This window comes from Centrocercus urophasianus, unplaced genomic scaffold (genome assembly GCF_019232065.1).
Source record: "Centrocercus urophasianus isolate 14NV4802_14NV808 unplaced genomic scaffold, USGS_Curo_1.0 seq_17, whole genome shotgun sequence".
NCBI lineage: Eukaryota > Metazoa > Chordata > Aves > Galliformes > Phasianidae > Centrocercus > Centrocercus urophasianus.
Window position 1 is genome coordinate 34,412,976 of NW_024884722.1, and position 22,758 is coordinate 34,435,733.

The following is a 22,758-nucleotide window of genomic DNA, read 5'->3' on the forward strand; positions in this document are numbered from 1 at the left end:
ACATGTATAAAAACACCGGAAGCTAGAGTAGCAAGTAGGAGGAAATTATGTACAACACCTATCAGATGGATACCGAAATGCTGCGTCCAATTTTGGTCTTAAGAAGGATTCAAAGGAATAAGATGTCTGAGAGGTGGGATAGTTAAAGAGGAGCTGCGCAAACTGCCTTCTGACCCCAATCTGCATGTTTCAGTGAGTTGAAAGCCGTTTTGTGCTTAGTCACTTTATTTTACCCCACTCCTCCTTGTAGCTGGGAAGAAATTACACGACAGCGAGCATTTGAACGTTAGCTTTTCTTCCAAAGGTTGGGTTGATTCATGCACCGGTAGCATGCAGACCATACTCTCACAAGGACTGGGGACCCAGAGGAAGAACATGAAGGAATTTTCTGCACCTTTAGAAAGCAGATCTGAAGGAGAAAGTGCTGCTCCCTCTGCCCTTTGCCCTACTGGATATCAGTCTGTACAGCTTACATTAGATAATACGAAACTATGACTTCCCCATTCAAAACAAGTGACCTAGTATCTCAGCTAGAAAAGGGATGCTCTATTGTATCTCTCAATTACTCTTGCTTTTCATTCTGTACATGGTTTGACAGAGGAAACACAGTACTCCATTTCTGATAAGACACAAGGCTATAAGGATGAAATAGCCGTTATTATTTACCAAACAGCTGGCCAGAGCAGTTACCAAACAGACTCTTTTAAAAGAAGAGTGACTGTCTGGTGTTAGTGATTAATTTCTAAGGAATGGGAATGGCAAGGAAGTTCCTATTTTAGCAGTGGAGTCCTAGTGAAAAATAGAATTCATAGAAGATAGAGGAAAAAAAGAGGGCAAAAAATACCCAAGCACTGAGCCAAACAGCCCATTCAACTTACTGCCTGCAACTTGGCTAAGGGGAAGACAGAGCTTGCATGCATTGAGTCCCAAAAGCAGGATGCCAACCTCTGCTCCCACATCAGCCCTCAGCACACAGGCATGCAAAAAGCACTGGTAGTGCAGCCATTTGCTGCAAGTGGGCTGAATGTCAGCCAAAGGAGCGCCGAGACATGCAGGGCAACATCACTTCCAGCTCTCAGGCACCAATGGTTGCACAGAAAGGTTTTAGGGAACTGATGTTGCTGTGTAAAACATTATATTGTTAGTAGCATCACTAAACTTCACTATGCCCAGCTCCTAGGTCAGGCTTCAACAATGAGGGTAGAGCTGAGTCTGTTTGCTTTCTGACCTTTTTTTTCACACTTTATAACTGTGCCCACTGACTAAAAAAAAGCTTAAAATCAATTTAAATGTGGTCAAAGGAGCTTAGAATATAAGGTGACTCTTTAACTCCAGATTTAAAAAACACAAACCAAAACCAAACCCACTATATGCTGCAGAATAAAAACCTGATATACTGCTGTAACCACATGAAAAAATACACTCCTGACTGCTGCAAAAACACTATTTCTGTCTGACTAGCTTCCTGGCACAATCAAAGCTTTCTACCAACGTATTGCCAAAGAAAAAACTCTTGAAGCTCCATTGTAACAGACAAGCTCAAGTCAGGAAAAGATAAAGAATTATAACAATTATGGCAGCAGATTAAAAACTCTTCTGTGGAGCAGAATTACATTAAAAAAAAAAAAAACACAAAAAAACAAAAAAACAAAGGATTGAGCACTACAAAACTGGGACCAAATATCTTTAATTCACAGCAGAAACCCCCCCAACGCCACAGGAAACCTGCCCCTGCTGAAGTGTTTAGAGAAAAGTTATTTAGGTTGCATAGAACTGCAGCGATAAGCACTGCTTTGTTGGAAAAGATGATACCGATCATTTCCTGGATAACATTCCACTCTACCCTTTTATTCTGTGTTGTATCACTGTTAATTCATACCCAATAACGGAAAAAGCCTGAAAAGGTCCAAAATCAACACACTGAAAGCGGAATAAAATGGCCACTACATCTTAAAGTTACTGTTCAGAAGGTTCACTCTCCATCACTGGGATGGAAAATTACTTATTTTAGACAAATCTCTTCATTCTGCAGAACTTGAACTTGTCACAAAGGCAGCAGAAACCTGTTGTGTGAGCGGACCAGGATTCCCAGAATATTATTTTGCTTCCTTGGATCAACTTGTGTATGTTTAAATATCATCCAGAATAAACAACTAAACATTATCATATTAACAGTAACTAATAGCAGCCCTTTTCAACTTAAAAATAGACAACCCAAATTAGCAAACTTCACGTGTAAGAATAAAAGATCCAAGAAAATCTTCCTACATTGCAGACCATCCTGCTGGAAAACTACTAGTGTGGTTCGTTGTCCTAGAAGGATCTCTAAACAACTACATACTGAAGGGAAAATCAATTACAGCTCAGTCTGTCTACAAGAAATCAATCCTTCTACCTAACAACCAGCCCAGCTATCTTCAGTTTGGAAAAAGTGCCTAGGTCAGGGTAAGTAACAGGTAACTTCCAACTTCTACGTCACATGCAGAATCCTACAGTCATGCAATGCACACGAGCACTCAGCAGGTCAGACACTGGCCTGAAGAAAACAGTCTGATTTTCAGGGAGACCATTGCTGGTTGCCAGGAAGTGTCCCTTTGATTCTGGCTTTGAACCCTTGACCCTGAGCTAACAGGAGATTTTTTCACTTTACCCACCAGAAGTCGGGAAAAAAAAACCCGAACATCCTGATACAGAAAAAAACTGCCCAATTTCCTGGAAGTAATTCCTTCCCAAAATTGTGTTCTAGATCTTAACAGATGGTCTGCTCTCTAAGCTCACACATAGTGCACCTGTCTCATTAAAACATGTTATTTTAATTAAGTTTCCTACGGCTACAAAGTTGAACAAGTGTATCATACTCCACAAGTAGAAGTTAACTTTGCCATCATATCTAGTGGCTTGGCCTACTACATTGTCCCTGCCCACCCTTGCTGTGTTGTGATTTATAAGAAGGGCAGTAAAGAGCAAAACCCTGTCCCTGCATCTGGAATACATCTAGCACTCCAGGTCCCAGTCTAATAAGAGACTTTGTATACTATCAAACAAAAAGTAAAGCCACCTCAGTGCTCAAATTACATGATGGCCATAAAGGATACGTGACAATGCTGTTTACCAACAACGGTTCTGCAGAGAACATCAGGCACTGACTGACTTCTGCATTAAGAGCTTTGATTTCAAATGGGGGTTGTGGATGCCCCATCCCTGGAGGCATTCAAGGCCAGGCTGGATGTGGCTCTGGGCAGCCTGGTCTGGTGGTTGGCAATCCTGCACATAGCAGAGGGTTGGAACTGGATGAGCACTGTCGTCCTTTTCAAGCCAGGCCATTCTGTGATTCTATAAATAAATTCATTTGAGTGAGATCACTTGTACATCCCTGGACTGAAACAAGAAAGACTGAATAGCAGCTCACGTAACCAGCTGTGACTTGAAATCACGGACATCCACATGTCCCACAGCACCAAGGAACCACTGCTGTCCATGAAATGAAAAATGACCTTTAAAGCAGACTTCCAGGTCTGAGATTTGATATAGCTTTGGCTCAAATCTGCTGCCTCATTCACAAAGAATAGTGTCTACAATATTTATTTCTAAGATTAAATACTAGCCTCATTAAAGTCACTGGAAATTTCACCAGTGGCTTCAGAACCCATGTTTTACCCAAAATGAACCAGGCAATCACCTATTCTGCAGAAAAACAGAGGTTGCTGGAATGACACTTCATGACAGTAATTCATCAGATGCTGATAAAACAGATCAAAACAGACAAAGGCTGATAAATACAAAAATGACATTAATATTTTTCTACCAAAGTGATTCAGAGCATGCATGTACTTATCTTCAACAGCACTGCACACTGACTTCTTCAGTCTGCCTATCCCAAGCAGGAATGTTCCCAGCACACAGCCTCCCATCTTCTTCCAGCCCTCATTTCAGCATGAACACCATGTGTCTAGGTCTAATCCCACAGCTCTTTGTCCAGAGGCAAACAGGATCCTTTCCCAGTCATTTATGTTAACTTCAAAAGAACTTATCTGTCTCTAGGGAAACTGTGGGAAGAAGGCTGCATCATCGCACCAGCGACTCCAGCCACAGCCTTAATGCTATTGCAAAGCTGCAGAAGAAACTTTTGCCTCCGGGTTTAAGTAGTGCAAGCAATCTGCTCTGAGGAGGACAGAGGCAGGATGCTGAAGACTGTTGGAACAGATAGCATCTCTAGACACAGGTAATTTTATTTTTTTCTAGGTGGGTTACCCTTGTAGTTCCTGCAATTGTCATCTGTGCTTAAGCAAATGTCCCCACTGCTAACTTCCTTTTGTAGTTGGCCTTCTCAAAAATATTTTAAGGGAATACTGGACAATTTTGTGACAATAAAACCAGCCATATAAAAGATATATTAACATTGAAGTTTATTCAGTGTAGTAACTACAGAACTGGCACACGCAACAAGTCCTGTTCAGGAACACACGGAGACATGGCATTGAAAAACGTTTTTTAAGGAAAAGTGCTCATAAATAAAAGGCCAAGAAATAAGTTAAGCACGCTGTAATTGCATAAATATGGGAATCAAACATTCGATAGAGCATTTTTGACTCCAAAAGACACAAGTCTAACAAGTCTGAACAGCTAGCTAAATCTAGACTCACAGAAAGGCCTGACATTTGTGACGGTGAGAGAAACAAAACATTCAGAGGGAAGGAATGAATGCACTCTCACTCTTCCCAAAAGCCAAAAATCAAAAACCAGAGCAAATCCCACTAATGTACCAAGCATCACTTGTGTTATTCAACACTGAAGATGCTTATACCAAGATTGGGTCTTTCTTTCCCCCATTGGCCCTGATTGTAACAGCGTTATGGCCTGCAGGGGACTGTTTTATGTGGTCATAGTGGTCCTTCTGGGCTTTCTAATCCATAATCTCATTTCTAATCACGGAACTGGACTGCTATGTGTTCTCAGTTCCATCCTCAGAAAGTCATGCGGTGTGGGATATGGTAAATGAAAACACATACCAGTCACTCTTAAAGCTGGCTGGGATGAGACAGGAGGAAAGACTATTTGCGGGTGGCTTAATGAGTGTACTATATTTAACTCGTGGCATTCATCAGATGACACAGCAAGAGACACATAATAAGGATCAAACCATTAAGAATTACTGAGAAAATACAGTAATTCTACTTGTTTGGAAGGAGTAAAGATAGCTTGCTCACTCAAACCAACACAGGATGTTTCTTTTCCATTCATGGGTCTCCCCCTGAAGTCTGAGAGTGAAATATATACCTGCTGTGTTAGGTTTAATGACATCATATTTAAGAACATACATAATTTAATGCACGTCTCCATCTCCAACTGGCAAATTCTGGTGTTTGAATGTGGACAAAATTGAAAAACAGACATATTTAAGCATGGTCTCTACATTCAGCCCTGAACCAGCTCCAGCTTGCTCCAGATCACTTTCAATTCCTTCCGAAATTGCCAGAGTGGAGGTGGCCGAGTGGCTCTTCTACTTGCCTGCTTATGACTTCAGCAAGCTTCATTTGGGGCTAACTCTTCTGAAAGTTTGGGAAGATTTACGTAATAAATAATACGTCTACCTGACTGAAGAGTGCATTTCCAAAAAGAGACCCAAAAAACCCTGAATGTTTGCTCATGTTTTTCTAGTATGGCTCCAGAAAAAAAACAAAAAACAACAACAAAAAACAAAGGAACCTTTTAACAGCGTGTTTCACAGGTTACATTTTTCTAATACAATTTTTATTATGTAATTCCAAGCCTTGGGAAATTCATCTGTAATTTTTTTTTTTTTTTTTAAGTACTTCTCATTCTGAATATAAATGAAAACACTTAGTACTGCTGTGAAATGAACAATCTCCTACTTCTTATATGATAAGCAGACCTCTGTTTATTAAGTATCAAGCAGTCAAGTTTCATGCCGCAAGAGCTGTGTGAGTAATTACTCCAAGTTTTTCTGGAAGGCAGCGCTGCAGTGCCCTGGACAGGCAGTCATTCTTCTAATCTACTGGTGTCTGTACCTCATGAGCTTATGAATGGGAGCTCCTTTACAACTAAAATGAATGAACTATACACACAAAGAACATATCAGCCAGACAAACAACAAATAGCTCAATGAGATCTGACTGCAATATTACAGCAAAGACTTGACTAGCATGTGTGCATACTACTTAAAAGTTCAAAAAGTCACATACGTTTTTAACAAGCCAAAAGCACAGCAGCTTAGCAGACGGGAATAAAAACCAAAACAAGTTTATACAGTCCCATGTCCTTTTCTGCATAACAGATTTAAGCCCCATGCAGCTCTGTAACCAAAAATGCCCACTCTGTACTCATTCAATCTCAGAGTCCCATAAACTGCAGACTTCCTTCCACTTTTACTCTTTGAAACTAAACCCCAAAACTATGCAAATTACTCCCCAAAACATATACCTGTCTCACAAAAGGAAAATGAAAACAATTAATTTTCTGTAGTTTAAATTGTACATAATTATTTTTTCTCACTTCAGTTAGCAGAAGAGGAACACATGTCTGTCTGCTTTGTGGTTAATTTGCAATGCATCTACAAATTTAGGCAGCTCCTGCAGCAGATTTAAGACTCAAGTCCTGTTCAAGTTAAACTAGAAATTCCACAGTTTTGAAGAAACTAATAATTCCGCAAAACAGAGAAGTGCAAATGTAGCTGTTTAACCACCCTAAAAAAAAAAAGAAAAAGCCTATTTAAAACAAATCCTGCTCGTTAGGAACAAAAAGGAAGTACAAATGTCACATTTGTACTACCACACTTCCTCAAGAGTGCTGTATGTGGGGAGCATGTCAACATGAAACTATGCCGTGTCGTCAGTCCAGAGAGCTGTGGCTATCTGCAACTCCAAATGGCCCACCCTGTCACAGTGCAGGCCCTGCTGCACCCAGCTTCCTGGATGTCCAATCCAGAAAGGAATTTTTGTCACCACACTGTAGGATTTGGGAAAGGGCCTGGAGGGGGATTCCATGGTAAGGACCAAACTGTGTTTTTCCCAGGGGAAACTTGCTGTCCCTGGGTCAGAGCTTTTTCTGCCCCTCTTTCTCATAGATTTCACATTTCTGGGGTATTTAAGAGAAACTTCCATTTCACAGTCTTGCTGTTGGCCTCATTCCCCATATCTCAGCCACATCTCTTGGGTATCTACTGAAAGGTGAGCCACTGAAATCTTCTATGTAGACAGCTGGCTTAATTTTTCAGTGGAAGGAGGATTAACAGTCTCTTTCCTCTGTAATTACAAAGGAAAAGGGCCATCAAAATGCAAAACCAAAGGCCATTGCTTCATCTGGATGTCTGTGACAAGGAAATGGGGCCAAGTAGGACGTAATGCTGGTTTCCTCCTATGCCCCTCCTTGCACTGCCACTCTCAGCTCTACTACCAGCTGCAGCACCATCTTCTTTGGATGCGCAGGGCCACTGAGCCTGAAGAGTCCTTGTACTCTTCACTACTAAATCCAGAACAGGGGAGTACCATCCCACCTGAACCGAGTGTATCCAATGAACAAGGCCACAAAGACAAATTTTAAACTGATACAGTTGCCAGAACCGAATTGAAGTTACTAATTTCTCAAAGAAAACAAAGTAACTACTAAACTGTATAAAGTTGCTCAGTGCTACTTCTTCAAAATACACAATTACCTATGCCTGCAGAGGAACTACCTCAAACTCTGCGACAGCCTTCATTTCAAGCAGACAAAATTGTGGATACTGCATTTCCAAGGGATGGTTCCCACTGGCCCTGCTCTGCCTCTGAGCTCATATGCGCCTTCCCTGCTTGCCTGTGTAGCAGGGCATTACAGAGCCAGCTGTAACATTGGCTCTTTTTCCCTTTACTTACTCTGGCACTCCTGCCAGTGGCAGCCACTCCCGGCAGGTGCTCAGTGAAGTCTCAGTCCTCTCCTGCAGCCATTTCACGCCAATAGGCCTGCAAAGGTCTGTCAGAACAAGTCTCAGCCATCAGAAAGCTCCATGATGTCTGCCAGACAGGAACGCTGTCAAGTCAAACTGCCAGCTTCACTGCCATCTCAAGGCAAGAATTCCACTGCTTGCTTAAAACACTGTGCATGTATGTGCTTTCTGCTTATTTGGTTTTAATGGAACTGCTTATCAAGTACTTTCACATACCCCCTTTGCTCCATATTATATAGAATACACAGCTCCAAACTAAAGCAGATTACTTTTTCCCAGCTGCTGTGAAATATGTGAAAAAATGTGAAAAGTAACTAAAAAAATTCTTAACAACTGCAAGTTACATTAAAATCTGATTTCATTTATAAAAGCCTGCATTGGGCTTCAGTAGTGAGACAAGAATAAATCTGTACCCTGGTTTGTAAACCGTATGGAAGATAGAGGGAAGAAAAAGTCCAAATGCATTTGTATCAACCAGTAACTCAAACATGAGTACTTATGGAATTCTTTTTATTTTAAAAGATACAAATAGAAAATACAGTTCTCAGCCTGAACGAACAAGGCTACAATAGCACAAGACCTGACAGCAGCCAGGGAAGGGATTCACACTACCTGAAATACTACAGGCTTCCCCAAACAGCCCTTAGCATCTAACCAACAGAATTATCACCACCTGAAAATTAAGCTTTAGACATGCAGTCACAGATAGAATTACAGAAACAGAATCATAGAGACACCAAAGTTGGAAAAGATCTCCAAAATCATCCAGTCCAACCGTCCACCTACCAGCAATATTTCCCTCTAAACCATGTTCCTCAGTACAACATCTAAAGGTTTACTGAACACCTTTAGGGACAGTGACTCCACCACCTCCCCGGCCAGCCCATTTCAGCACCTGACCGCACTTTCAGAGAATCATTATTTCCTAACATCCAACCTGAATCTTCCCTCCTGCAACTTGAGTCCTACAGATCTCTAGTCCTACTGGTAGTTACATGGGAGAAGAGGCTGACCCCCACCTCATTGTAGCCTCTTTTCAGGTAGCTGTGGAGAGTTGTAAGGTCTCCCCTGAACCTCTTCTTGTCAAGACTAAATAATTCCATTTCCCTCAGCCGCTCCCTTAAGGCCTGTGCTCCAGGTCCCTCGCAGCTTCATTGCCCTTCTCTGGACACCTTCCAGGGCCTCCACGTCCTTGTAGCAAGGAGCCCAAAACTGAACACAGTACTCAAGGCATGTCCTCTCTAGAGCTGAGCACTGTAATACCGAGATAACAGAATACTGTAGGACTAAGATCACATCACTGTATTGTGGCTTTGTCACCATCAGACTGAGAGTGCCAGCTGGCAACATTTCATCTGGAAGCTCATGCAGATTACAGGCGATTTTCTAGTTGACATGGAGTTGTATACACACGATGGAAGGAACAGTGAAGAAGTTCAAAGATCTTACTTGTCTAAGCAGGCCCATATTTAAAAGCTACATTAAGAAGTCTGATGATGACCTGTATTCAGTGGTTAGCTTATTATAAGATCAAATTTCCAATACAGTGATTCAGATCATCAGGATGTTTATCCAGTCAGACTGGATTCACTCCAACATTTCAATGGTCTGTTCAAAAGTACCTATAGTTGCTATAATCACATCCTGTTTATCCTGCAGCTGTGTCTGACCAACTTCATTAAAAGAATGATAGCAAAACCCCATGTCAAACTGAAGCCCTAAGCAGACCCCACCTCACCTTCATACTGAGCCAGATATTTCCCTCTTGTAGCTCTTGTGCTGCCCACTGAAGGTCACTGGTGTTGCTCGCTACAATAAGGGTGGGCTTTCAGGTAGGACTACATCCAGCAATGCTGCCTAGAGATTGGGCTGTGGATGCCCCATCTCTGGAAGCATTCAAGGCCATTCTGGATGGTGCTGTGAGCAACCTCGCCTATTAAGAGGTGTCCCCGCCTATGGCAGGGAAGCTGGAACGAGATGATCTTAAAGGTCCCTTCCAACACAAAGCATGACTCTATGATTCTATGATCTAAAATGATCTGCAAGAAATAAACAGACAATTAGTATCTATCCAATCTACTTAACAGGAACACTCAAACAGATCACCACATTTGACGGCTGGAGTCAAAGACCCACTGGAAAAAAAAACATTATTCAATCCGACTGTGTGAAAAACAACACACAAAAAACCATGAACTACCACCTTTGCAGAAGGAATTTTCTTTTACTGGGCAATCAGAGCCCTGATTTCCTTTAATTTCATTGCCACTTGAAGCTCCCTGTCACCTTCTAGATACATACTGCCAGTATGTCCCTCTGGCAATCTTGAACCCCTCCTGAATGGGTTTCATTTACTCCTGTTCTCCTCGGAATCAATGCAGAGAAGAAACTGAAACAGATAAGACATACCGGATAAGAGGAAATGTGAAAGGAAGCTATGTAACATGACTTGCAGGGAACCTTTCAGGGACAACCTTCTGATGAGGAACTACTGACTTTCCAGACGTTTCCATTTGACTGTTCAATACTGTGATAAGAGGCAGTTTTCAAAAATGACATGCACTGCTTGTCAACTTTGGGAACTTCATCAGTGAAACGAACCCTACAATTTTAAAGGATACCACGTATGTACGTGTATCTGTGTATGCGCTGATGTACATGCTTCACAATGTGAGTATACCCACTGACACATAGAAACACACATCATATACTCTCTTTTAAAAACTGTGCAAGCCTAAAGTACCCCTGTAGCTCGTGCACATCAGCCAGACTTTCTCCAAATCTTTCCACACATGGTGCTGTCATAGATGCAGTTTACAGAAGGAGTCTGCTAGGCTGGATCAGATCACTGCACACAAAAGCATGTTGATAAGTAGGCTAAAACAGGTATTCTCTGAAATGGCCAGCAGACTTCATTTTGCAAGAATCATCTCCAATGTGATGCTGTGTTCCCATGGTGTCCAACAGTCCAAACTGCAAACTTTAGCAGTCAGCTTTCTATTGAAACTGTGCACAGATCTTATCAAGGCCCAAGGAAGGTCTAAAGCCATAGAGAGAAAGCAGAGGTGTCTGCTCCCATGCTCACATATAACAAGTGCTGCAGTACTGCCCCGTTCCTGTGTTATAAGCAAACTGTCACATTAGCCAGCTGAGCTGGACATTAGACCCCCTCATCATCCTGAAAATACTTAGAATTCTAAGTTAAAAAATATCCAGCAAACATCTCCAAATTCTGCATCAGATTTGTAATTCTAATAAAATCGATGACTTATGATTTGTAGCTTCAATAAGTGAAACTGCTGACATCAAATCGTTGGCAATGGTGAGCTGGCACAATAATGATGCCCATTTATTGTTAGCTAGCCAACTGCCTCCCAGAAATAGAACCAGAGATACAAGGTCTAATTAGGAGTGCCTGAACTATCAGCTTTCCTACAGGAGAAAAACTGATTAGAACTCAGCAGAAGGTTTCTATTCCAAAATAAGAATTCTAGTAGAATGTTCTCTGTGCAGAATTAAAACCTTAACTTAAAGACAGGCCACATGAAAAACTTATTACCTGCAAGTTTTGTCCTTTGATTTACAGCTAATTCTTTCAGTTCTGTGAGACAATGTTTTAAGTGCTCTGTAATGAAAGGACATCTCGCAAATGATCACAGCCACTGGAAATTTGTGAAGATATATTTTAAAAAATGCATTGAGAGTTTTTGAAGTTTACATCTCACGGGTAATGAACTATCAATTAACCAGCATTTCTAAAAACAACTCGAAATTTAGGGCAGGAGAGATTACACATAACCATGTATTATGAAAATGCATACTATACCTGTGCAGTACTGATTTATTTTCTTCTTTGTTAGAAAGCATCTCAATAAAGTACAGAATTGTACATGAAATCAGAGCCTGAATCTAGGAGGTGAACAAAAGTGCAAACCAATTCCTTCAGCAAAGCAGCTTGTACCCCTTTCTGTCCTAGCTGAATGGGAAGGACTGGTGGGCCTCTTTACTGCAAATCTGCATTGCCTGGTTTTAAAAAGTTTAAGCATCTCTGCTATGGAACCTCTTGCGTGAAAGATGTTGAATTTAATTTTCCTAAAAAGTTGTTATTTTCCCAGCACTCCCTGCTGAGTTCCCATCCCTTTTTTTAGGTAAGCTATTGTCATCTGAGCAGTACAAAGGCCTTTTAATATCTCCCAATCTAGCCTTTGTTTCCTCTCTGTGATCTCTGTGGTAACGACTGTTGTTTGCAGGGGGAGATAGTGATAAGACAAGGGGGAATGGTTTTAAACTAAGACAGGGGAGGTTTAGGTTAGATATTAGGGGGAAGTTTTTCGCACAGAAGATGGTGAGGCACTGGAACAGGTTGCCCAAGGAGGTTGTGGATGCCCCATCCCTGGAGGCATTCAAGGCCAGGCTGGATGTGGCTCTGGGCAGCCTGGTCTGCTGGTTGGCGATCCTGCACATAGCAGGGAGTTGGAACCAGATGAGCACTGTGGTCCTTTTCAACCCAGACCACTCTGTGATTCTATTATCTGCTCCCATGTTGTTCTACTTCCATGTTCCCACAGAGCTCATGCTGCCATGCTCCAAACCCTGTATTCCCACCAGGCTTATTTCTCTAATTTTTCCTCACCCACCTTTCTGCCAAATGCATCATATGAACTTCCTATGAAGCAGAGCTAATGTATATAAAAAAGACTGTTACGCAACCCCCAGAAGCAAAACATGACACTGGGGATCACAGAGAGGCACTAAAGCCTGGCAAGTGGCTGGAATGAAGAGCAAAGTCTGCCTTCATACAAGAGGATAAATTATCCCCTCTTATGCACAAGCATGACTTCTGCAGACACAGCAGAAGACAAACCACGCTATATTGGCAGCCCAGAAACATACAGCACAATAATCTCTGTGCAACAGGATCCAACCCACTTTTCTGGAACTGTGCAACATAGGCTGATGAAACTGTCAGGCTAGATCATGACAGGCTTACTTTGTATCAAAGGTTCTCACTCCACCAACACCCCCATGCACTGAAGTACAAAAGGATAAGAGTGCAGTCACACTGGACAACATTTTGAAAAAAGATCTCAGACTCCCCTGGACAACACCATAGTTTTTCATGGTACTGCAGCATTGATGAAACTGATGTAACAAACTGACAAAGGCCAAGGAGCAGCACGTCCTGCTCATCAGCCTACCTGTATTTTCCTTTCCTGAATTCTGGTAATGCTGATGCCCATATACATGAATCATAAGACAATTGGGTCTGGTTGCGTGTATTGATGGAAACAGAACTTTATTGTTCAACAGTGACTGAAGGTCTAGGGAACTGGTCTGGAGGCTCTACACGTCATTTCCCAGGCAAACTATAAAAATCATGAAGCTGAGAGTACTGCACCCCTCAGAAGTGCCTATTCAAGCAAAAGTTCCTATTTAAGCAGAAACATCTGGTAAATGACCCAGAGCTCAGCCTGCAAACACCTGTATGCTCCGCTTCATTTCATATACAGACCGCAGGCATGATACGGGAAGAGCAAAATCCTTCATTTTCTAAAGGCATTTGTTATTGCAGCCACTGTAAAATTCAGCAGTTTTTAAGGCACTCCAACCCCCGCTGGGGCCATTTGATTACACTTCCTTGCAGATCTTTTCTACAGAATAAAATATTACCATTGAAAAACTATGTAAATTGCAGAAAGTCAGCCAGACCACCAAAGTCAGTACTTGCACCGCTCTGACATGAGCATTTATTAATGTAGAAATGAAGCCAGTTTTGATACCAACTGTTCCCATATGAAGGGAACACTCGCTCCAATTTCCCCCAAACAGAGGGAAAAAATAAATAAATAAAATAAAGCAAAGAAAGAAATTTTTAGATCACAGAAAAATACAAAGAACTGACATAACCAACAAGGAAGTGTGGCTTGTGTGTCACATATTAATATATATACAATATATATTTTATTTTACTTCATGCTTCTGCCTCCCCTTCTAGTTTGCTCTTCAGGACAGGTAAGTGCTACTGGCAGCATCTTGGCACAGCCCTTTCTCCAAGCAGCGGGTACTGCTCCAGCAAAACCTCAAACCCCCAGTTTTTCAGAACTGCCTCCATGCCTATTTGACTGAAAGTTTTCAGCTCCAGACATCTGCTGGAAAAACAACATAAGTTTTCTCGCGGTCAAAGTATTTTAAAATTCTCATTAAATCCCATAAGCTTCTGCTGACCATGTATGATGAAGGCAGACGCTAACAGAAGCAAAGAACAGAACTTCTGGAGCTTGCAGAGTATTAAAATCAGAAGCACTGCTGGTTAAGAGAGGCACACAAGGGTTCCTAGCACAGAGTCAAAGGACCATGGGAAAGTCAAAACACTGGCTCTGGGGACTGCTTAATAACAGGAAATAGAATGTACTTTTGATACATGCTACCATTTAGAAGGAGTTCGCCCAGTTCAGAGACAAAAACATAAACTATACTTTTGACATTGAACAGCAACAGTGGATTGTAAGCAGCAAAAACTGATTCAACTTTCTAGTAATGGAATTATTATTTGTCTTTCTCTGTGATAGTGTAAAAGCTATCATAGGACCCCAAAAGATGACAGGGAGATGGTTGGGGGCAAGAGCAACACCTACCCAAGGAAGACAGGCTGAGGGAATTTGCCTCAAGATGAAAAGGCTTTGGGAGCCTTCACACCAGAACTAAAAACAAAAAACAAAACACAACAAAAAAACTTTTCACCCTTGTGGACAGGCAAGCAGAGTAGCAGGTTTCCCGGGAAGGTTGTGCAGTCTCTGAAACTGGAGTTTTTAGGATATGGCCAGATAAACCCTGAGCAGTCTGCTCTGACTCCACCGTCTGACCATGCTTCAAGCAAGACCTTGGGGGACCTCCCAAGGTTCCATTCAAACTGAAATATTCTCTGGTCCTATGATGTGTTTAGCTGGCCAGAAACCCAGTATATGCAAGGGGGTAAGGACAAGGCTTAGAAAGATAGACTGGAAAATATACTTCTTTTGAGAAAAGTTCCTCACTTTGTTACCACTGCAGAATCGTTAACACCAGACATCCAGAAGAACCAAGATTTGAGAAGGAAAAAGGAAAACTCCTGATATGAGAACTGTGAAGGAGAAACTAAGATCTAGAAGACTGAGATATTTCTGATGCAGAAAACTGGGACGCATAGTCCTCACACGGCTCTACTTTAGACCCAACCACACAGAGCAGTATCCAGGAAAGCCAGCCTGAAATGGAGAAAGGCAGTTTCATGGGCTTAGAAGTCTGTCAATTGTAGTACACATAACAGAAAGAAAAAAACGGACATCTTGCTGGACATATTTTAGTCATCTGGTGGGGAAAGTCTATACTAGAGATCCAGGAGGGACTGAGGACAGAAGGTTGATGAGAAGTTCCTCCCTTACTGACACAAAAACCTGCATCTAACACATTAGGAAATTTCATATGAAAAGACATTGAAGGGACTGGTTCTGACGAATATTCAGAATTACGGTGTGTAAGTGTCCTTTCTTGGAGGATTTTTCAATTCAGTTTGCAGCTGTGTCATCTCGTGTCATTTTGTCAGGTCTCCTAAATTAGCTTTTTATTTATTCTGAAATGCGTTTTCAGGGAAGATTTAAAAAATGTCAGGAAATAAAAGTGCTAAATCTTCTTAGAAGTGAAAGTATCTTAAATTTAACTGCACTGCTGTGTCTTTGATTGTTTAAGGATCTAAGTGAGGCACATGCTGCTGAGAGAAGCCATACCCTCCATTAGTTCAGCAGATAGCGCAGAGAAGGAATAGACATGCTATCAAGCTCACTAACCTTGCCTGCCTCTTTCAAGTCCGAAATAGAAGCCATAATTGGCAAGCCAAGTACTAACTGAGAACAACTGCTCCAACTGTAACTTGATTATGTTAATCAAGTAACAGTTTGGGGGAACAAAAAATAACTCTGGTGGTTGGTAGTAATTATCTTTCTCTTCTGCAAGACTTAACAATTACCATCTTTGCTTCACCGTTTTAGCACAGGGGGATCAACTACCTTTTCTTTCAAATTGGCTGACTGAAACGCAGCTGTGCCTTCTACAGGCAGGATGTTACACAACATTCAGAATTGGTTTCAATTTTGCTAGTGTTATGTCTGTAACAAACCCAGTCAAGTTCTTTAGGATAGCCTGCAGATTTCAGGCCCTTTCTATAGCAAGACATAGCTGAATCCTTACATTGCACTAAGAGCCTCAATCATATCTGCATGTGAGAACATAGACTGTGAACTACAATTTAGCTACTTTTTTCCCATGAAAATCAATACCTCTCCTCACCTTCAGCCAGATTTATTTTTCCCCTTTTCATTCTCAGTAGCTCTACAGGGCTCATATCCTTCTTCACAAGACAGGTCTTCATGTTTTGGTTTTCTTGAAAAAGAAGGAGGCAATCTCCTCCCTCCTTCAACACTCGATATACTTAACAGTACACTCAGTAAAACCTAGTTATGATAAGAGTCAATGAGACTCTGTTATCTGCTAAGACTTGAACACACTACAGGATCCAGCCTCCCCTTTATTTGGTGATGATTAATTTCTGACAGAACTATTTTAACAACAGATTTGTTTTTCCTATGTACTATCCCAAGATTCTCTTACTCCTGTTTTGTTATGTTTCTGAGAAGACACACATTACTGCATATTCGTGTAATTATTTTTTTAAAATATGTTCAATATTTTCCATCGATTCTATAACCAGAATTTCTTCTTCTGACTACTCTCCTTTCTTCCTTCTATTCCTGAGTTCAGGGATTCCATATTTTACTTCCACTTTTCCTTTCTGTTGGGACATTATTTATTTATTTATTTATTTATTTTTTTGCACGGGCAGTTCCATAATTTCTTTTTCTCCTAATTTAACAAAGCTTTCCCAAGACTACTACCTAAACACAGAAATCCAGAGTAACACAAGCTGTATTGTCTCCTACCAACTCTAACTCAAATGTCTTCCACACAATTATGACAAACAGATTTAAAATTAACCTGGGGCAAAACAAATACCTATACCAAAATTGCAGTTAAACGCTGTCAATTGTTTTGGGCTGGCTCAGCCCAGTTCTGTGACTAATGGAGCAGAGGAGTGGGAGAAGGAGGAAAAAGGGGAAACAGTATAGAGGTGGGCCTAAAAACAAAACAGCAGCAACAAGCTAAGGGAGAAAACTGATTTACTAAATATGATAACAGAATGCAAGATAACACAATTTAATACAATGTAACAGGAATTGAAGCTAATAAATCAAATGAGAGAGGGTGTCCAAAACCAAATAAAAAACTTCACTCTAATGCTGAAGGTGAGACGGCTAGGGAGCACACAGCACAGTGATGAGCAGCAAATGAAGGGACAAGAAGGGCAAGCAGTTTTATCTTTCCCTCTAAAAGGAAATGGAACAGTGGGAGATGGAGGAGTTCTCAGGAACTCCTGAGAAGCTGGGAGTAGGAACTGGGAAACGTAGTTGTTCTCAGAACAGAACAATCCATGGAACTGAAGCATTAACTCATTAACCCCAGTGCACTAAACGACGTCATGACGTGGAATATCAATAACAAAAATCATAAAACCATGACATTCCATCCCTTATTGCACATCACTACATCATGCTTTATATATATCATGTACAGAAACAAACAATAATCCACATGCATTAAGCACACACACATATACATGAATTACTGGCTGCCTACCCCCAAAATTAAATTCCCTTGAGGTAAACACTGAACATTGTTCTGTATTACGCACCAAGCACACCCTGGTCTCTGAGCAAAAACAGTTCCACAGAGGTTTGCCCTTTCCAGAAGCTGGAAAGACCCAAACTGCTTTTCCCAACATACTCTTTACATGTAGTACAGGGATCTTATCTCCCTCCATAGCTTTTAGGGAGCTGGATTGGGCAGGACTATTTCAATAGATATATCCTCAAGTACAGACCCAGCAGGTAGCCTCTGCCAAATGCTTCTCCCAGTGTTTAAATGTTTCACCACCCATTGCTTTCAACATAGTTTTTAACAACCCACTGTATCATTCAATTTTACCAGAAGCTGGTGTATGATAGGAGATATGATAAATCCACTCAATGCCATGATCTATAGGCCAAGTATTTACAAGACAATTTTTGAAATGAGTCCCATTATCAGACTCAATTCTTTCTGGAGCCACATCACTACAGGACTTGAGACCTAATCTGGTGTTTCAGGCAGTAGGATGGGACGCTGTGTATGTTTCAAGCCACCCAGTGGCTGCCTCCACCGTGGTGAGCACATAAGGCTTACCATCAAGAGTTCATGGCAAGGTGATGTAATCAAACTGCCACACCTCCCCATATTCGTACTTTTGACATCACCCTTCCACCCAGAGGTTTCATCCTCTTGGCTTGTTTAATTGTGGTACATGTTACACAGTCATGAATAACCTGTGCAATAGCATCCATAGCTAAGTCCACCCCTCAGCCTCCGGCCCCTTACATGTAGAATGTCTTCATTCATGGCCCAGCATCTCAACTCTCTGTTGGAGTCCAAAAGAACCCATGTCTTCTATTCAAAGCACTAATTCTTATTCAAACAACTAATTAATGTAACAACAAACAACTAGTTAATGGGGGAAAAAACCCTCAAAGCAGGGTAAGCAGAGTTCCCTAAAGCTAAGCATTTAATATTATTACAGTAGCACTGCTCCTTAGTTGGCTGTAGTTAAGAGGGCCTGGAGAAGGAAGAGGGGCCTACAGAAGATTAACCATTCCGCTGCTGTCTGCTGCAGGTTGGCCCACTAGCACCACCTGAAGATGAACAAACTTGAATACAATCACACTACGCTCCATTGACAAACCCAAGGAAACAAAACCTCCAGACACTGCTCTGCTATGTCTGAGGTCCCCAAACCCACATTGCTGGCCCAGTGCAAGCACTGCTCATTCACAAACAGCATCAAAGGCATGAACAGAGCACAGCTGGCTCCATATTCAAGGTCAGGCTGGACAGGACTCTGAGCAATCTAATGTAGCTGTAGCATCCCTGTTCATTGCAGGACCAGATGGCCTTTAAGTGTTCTAATGTTTCTATGGTTCTATAAAGCTACAAGCAGTGATTGTAATAAAGGCGTGGCATCAGAAGTTTCAAGAAGAAACTGGTAAGGCCTTCAAGATACCATTGAAAATTACACGTTTGGAGCTTTTTAGTACGATTTTCTTCATGCAAAAAATGGATTGACTCAACTGATATGAATGTAAACTAAACTCTAGGGTTTATTTCTCTACGGGCTTTCTTTTCTTCCCTTCCCAAGCCATTCAGCAGATGGAGACCCCACAAGCAACCCAACAATTGTTAGGGTCAGAGATTTAATCAATCACAAAGATTTCACATAAGCCTGCAATCCTGCTGCTAGTATCAGTCAACACTACGTTCTTTAATACTTAGTTTTGGACTCTGCAGCTTTTAAGATATGGAGCAGATGTTAAGTCCCCCACTGCTCTTTGGTGCAAGAACCAAAATGACACTCTTCCAATGCTCGGTAATTAAAGTCAAGCATTGTTATATCACCTGGCATTAAAGCCAATCAATCGTTAGCATTATTGAAAAAAGATGCAAATGGTCTTTGCTCACAACAGTTTCAGGCATCTATTTCATATTGCCTTTTTCATGAATTATATTATTACCATTATACTCTATTGGCTGCAAACCTGCATCCCCCAAAAATGTTTCAATGACTTGTCAGCTGTATTTCAAAGCCACGAAACAGGGAATCATAGGCATCAGAAATAACAATTTATTGTTACTCATCACCTTGGGGCACAGTACACTTCAGACTCGTGAAAGCTGATCATTTTCCACTTCCCTTTTTCATAAAACAGCTTTATGTGAAGTGCACAAAACCTGCAGACTGCTGACAGTTGATAACACTGCTGCAACTGAAAGGGAGAACTGTAATAGAGCTCAGAAAACACATGCAGGAGCATGCATGTTGAGTCATACTGCAACTCGAGTTGAAAAAAAGCAAACTTTATTTTTAAGGATAAAAAAAAAAAAGAGAAGCAAGTACAGAAGAGAACTTCAAAGTCAGCACTGGAACCAGAAGCAAACTACATTAACTTTTCTGTAGCTGTCTTGTTCTGGAGTGTGACTCAGCAGAATAAAGCCTTTTGGCTTCATTTATAAAGTCCATATTGTACAGGAAGTGGCAAAATCTGCTCTCTAGAATTGACTGTAGCTTCACTTGTTTGCGTGGGGATGTAACACAGAAAGCCCCAAGCTTTACATAGGTGGTAAATCACAACCCTATTCCACAAAGCTAATAAGACCACAGTAAGATCCTGCTTCTTCTAAGCATGGAGTGGTATTAAAACAGGAAAAAAAGAAAAAATCTGTATGAAAAAAATGACCGAAATGTTCACAGCTGACAGCATTCAATTATTTATATATATTTAATGAATTTGTGAATACCTGTATTATAAATAAATATATAAGGAACAATCTGAAAACCACAGGAGAACGTGACAAAATCTGTGCTACCACTATTGATGCAATATAGTCACCATAAAAAGTATGAGCAGATTTAAAACTAACATCCAGATCTGAAATATTCATGCTTCCCTTTTTATATAATATCTGCCACAGTTAATGACAATGAATGCTGGAAAAGGAAGATACACATCAATCAATTTCCAAATAATCAATTTTTAAAAATTTGTTTAAACAGTACTAATCACTTGGATGTAATCAGACCAACGGGCCATAAATATTAACGTTATCGAGTCAAACATCCTGTAGTAGAAAAAAGCAAACAAGCAGTGTGTTCATCAGCGAATTTTCTGGTAGAAACGCAGCACTATTCTACATACAAAAATCGCTCAGGAATTACCTGCTCTTCTGCAAAGAAGCGTAGCTTCCACTAGGAATTATTCAGATTTTTCTACAATAAAATTTGTAACGTGTGGGTTTTGCAAAGTATACCTCCAACATGCAACACTAGCAGTTTCTTTTACTGAAGCCATGTTCTTCTTTCTCCTTCCTCATGTTCTTTTAAATTATGTGTGACAAAGGAAAAACTTCTTTCTTCACCATGTTCTGTGTTAAACTACCTCATTTCTTTCTTCTATCATGACTTCTTTAGTGATCTAAAACATACCAAAACGGAAGTGCTGTAACTCCTCTCAGCATTTCCAGTTCTGAGTTACACAATGATCTCTCCCAAGAACAGTTTTGTTTCCTTCCCTGGTAATGTGTAGAGATATAAAGCTGATCAGCCATCACGGCACTGTTCATTGTGCTCCACCTCCTATTAAGGCTGCCCTTAATAAAAGGGCAAAACAAAAGCAACACTTTCTAAGTATTACAGTTCTTCAGTGATGAAGACTTGTTTTCCAAATATGGAAAACCTAAAAAGACAGGTCACTCAGATGCTTGGAATTAGCCTCAGAGACCCTGAAAACATAAAAGTCATGGTACTATACAAGGGAAGGAGTTTTTGTAGATTAATTCAAATATATTTTGTAAATACTGGATATTTTATTAAAGGCTATGCTATGCTTCCATGTTCTTTACTATCTATAACTGTGCTGGTCTGCAGAGCAAGAGACTGGAAAAGGCACCAGACCACCTATCCTCTCTCAAAATCTAGTCTGAATTGAACCAACCCTCAGTGCTTGTCCGTGCACTACACATTCACTTCCATTTGCACAGGCTGCTGTACTGGTGAAGAAAAGGCAAGTCTTCCACAAAGCGGAAACAGCGTGAGCATACAAACCACATTCAAACTACAGAGCTCACAGGTCCACGTTCCAACAGCAGTTTTTGTTAGATTACTTTTCCATTAATAATAGTTTTTAAAAAGTAATTTCCTTGCCTGATACTTGGATATGACTAAAATATAAATCACTAAAAGACAAAACTTGTATTAGCTAAAAAAAAAAAAAAAAAAAAAGCAACACCTCACCCACAGCTTGTAAGTTGCTTCATGTGGCTTCAGTTGTATCATGTGTGCTGCATGTTTTCATCTATTTTTTATCACACATTCATTCACTTCGCATCCTGTCATCTCAGACTTTCTGAATGATTTACACATGCAACCAAATATGCATAGCACATGTTAGGAAAGCAAGCTGCATCTGATTGAAAACGGCCTCTCTCCACTCTAATTTATTCAGCTTTCTTAAATAAGAGCATGCATACCACACAGACAACTTCAGAGACACAGTCAAGTATAAAATTTAAAAACCTGGCTCCCCAAGGTCTTTCTTTTTTACTTGTTACAAAGGTATGTCTCTGCTGTAGAGCACCAGCATTTTTAACGCAACACTAGAGAAAAAATAAAAAAATAATTCCTTGAAAGTCACTGACAGGTGAACCACAATCTACCAGATGAAAAAATACCAGATGGAAGAGGAAAAAAAATTCCTTGTTGTTAGTACATCACGCCAAATGCTGTACTAAAAAGCATAACTCTCCCCTTCCTTGTGCCACAACAAGCCCTTCCTGAGAAATTGTGTTTTTTTTTTCAACTACTGGGGGGGCAACTATTGACAATAATAGCTAAATTTGAGAAAGCCAAAAGTAGTAGAAATTCTGATCTCATAAAATGCTGCTTAGAGACTTGCAAGTGTCATGAAAAAAATAATAATACTCAGCATTTGACTTTACAGCAAAATGTAGATACTGCCAGACTGATGCAAAAAAAGGAAAAAGAAAAGCAGGGAAATAACACTTATGGCTAAAGGAAACAGGACAGCAAAAGAATAAACGTGCATTTAAAAGAAACCAAGTATGTATGTATCTCACTGCCTGCA

General features: G+C 40.7%; 1 protein-coding gene across 3 annotated transcripts in view; it reads right to left on the minus strand.

Moving 5' to 3' along the window:
* Positions 1 to 22,758, minus strand: part of RNLS (renalase, FAD dependent amine oxidase) — a 65,975-nt gene that overhangs the window by 27,283 nt on the left and 15,934 nt on the right. The gene's annotated exons all lie outside the window — the stretch shown is intronic.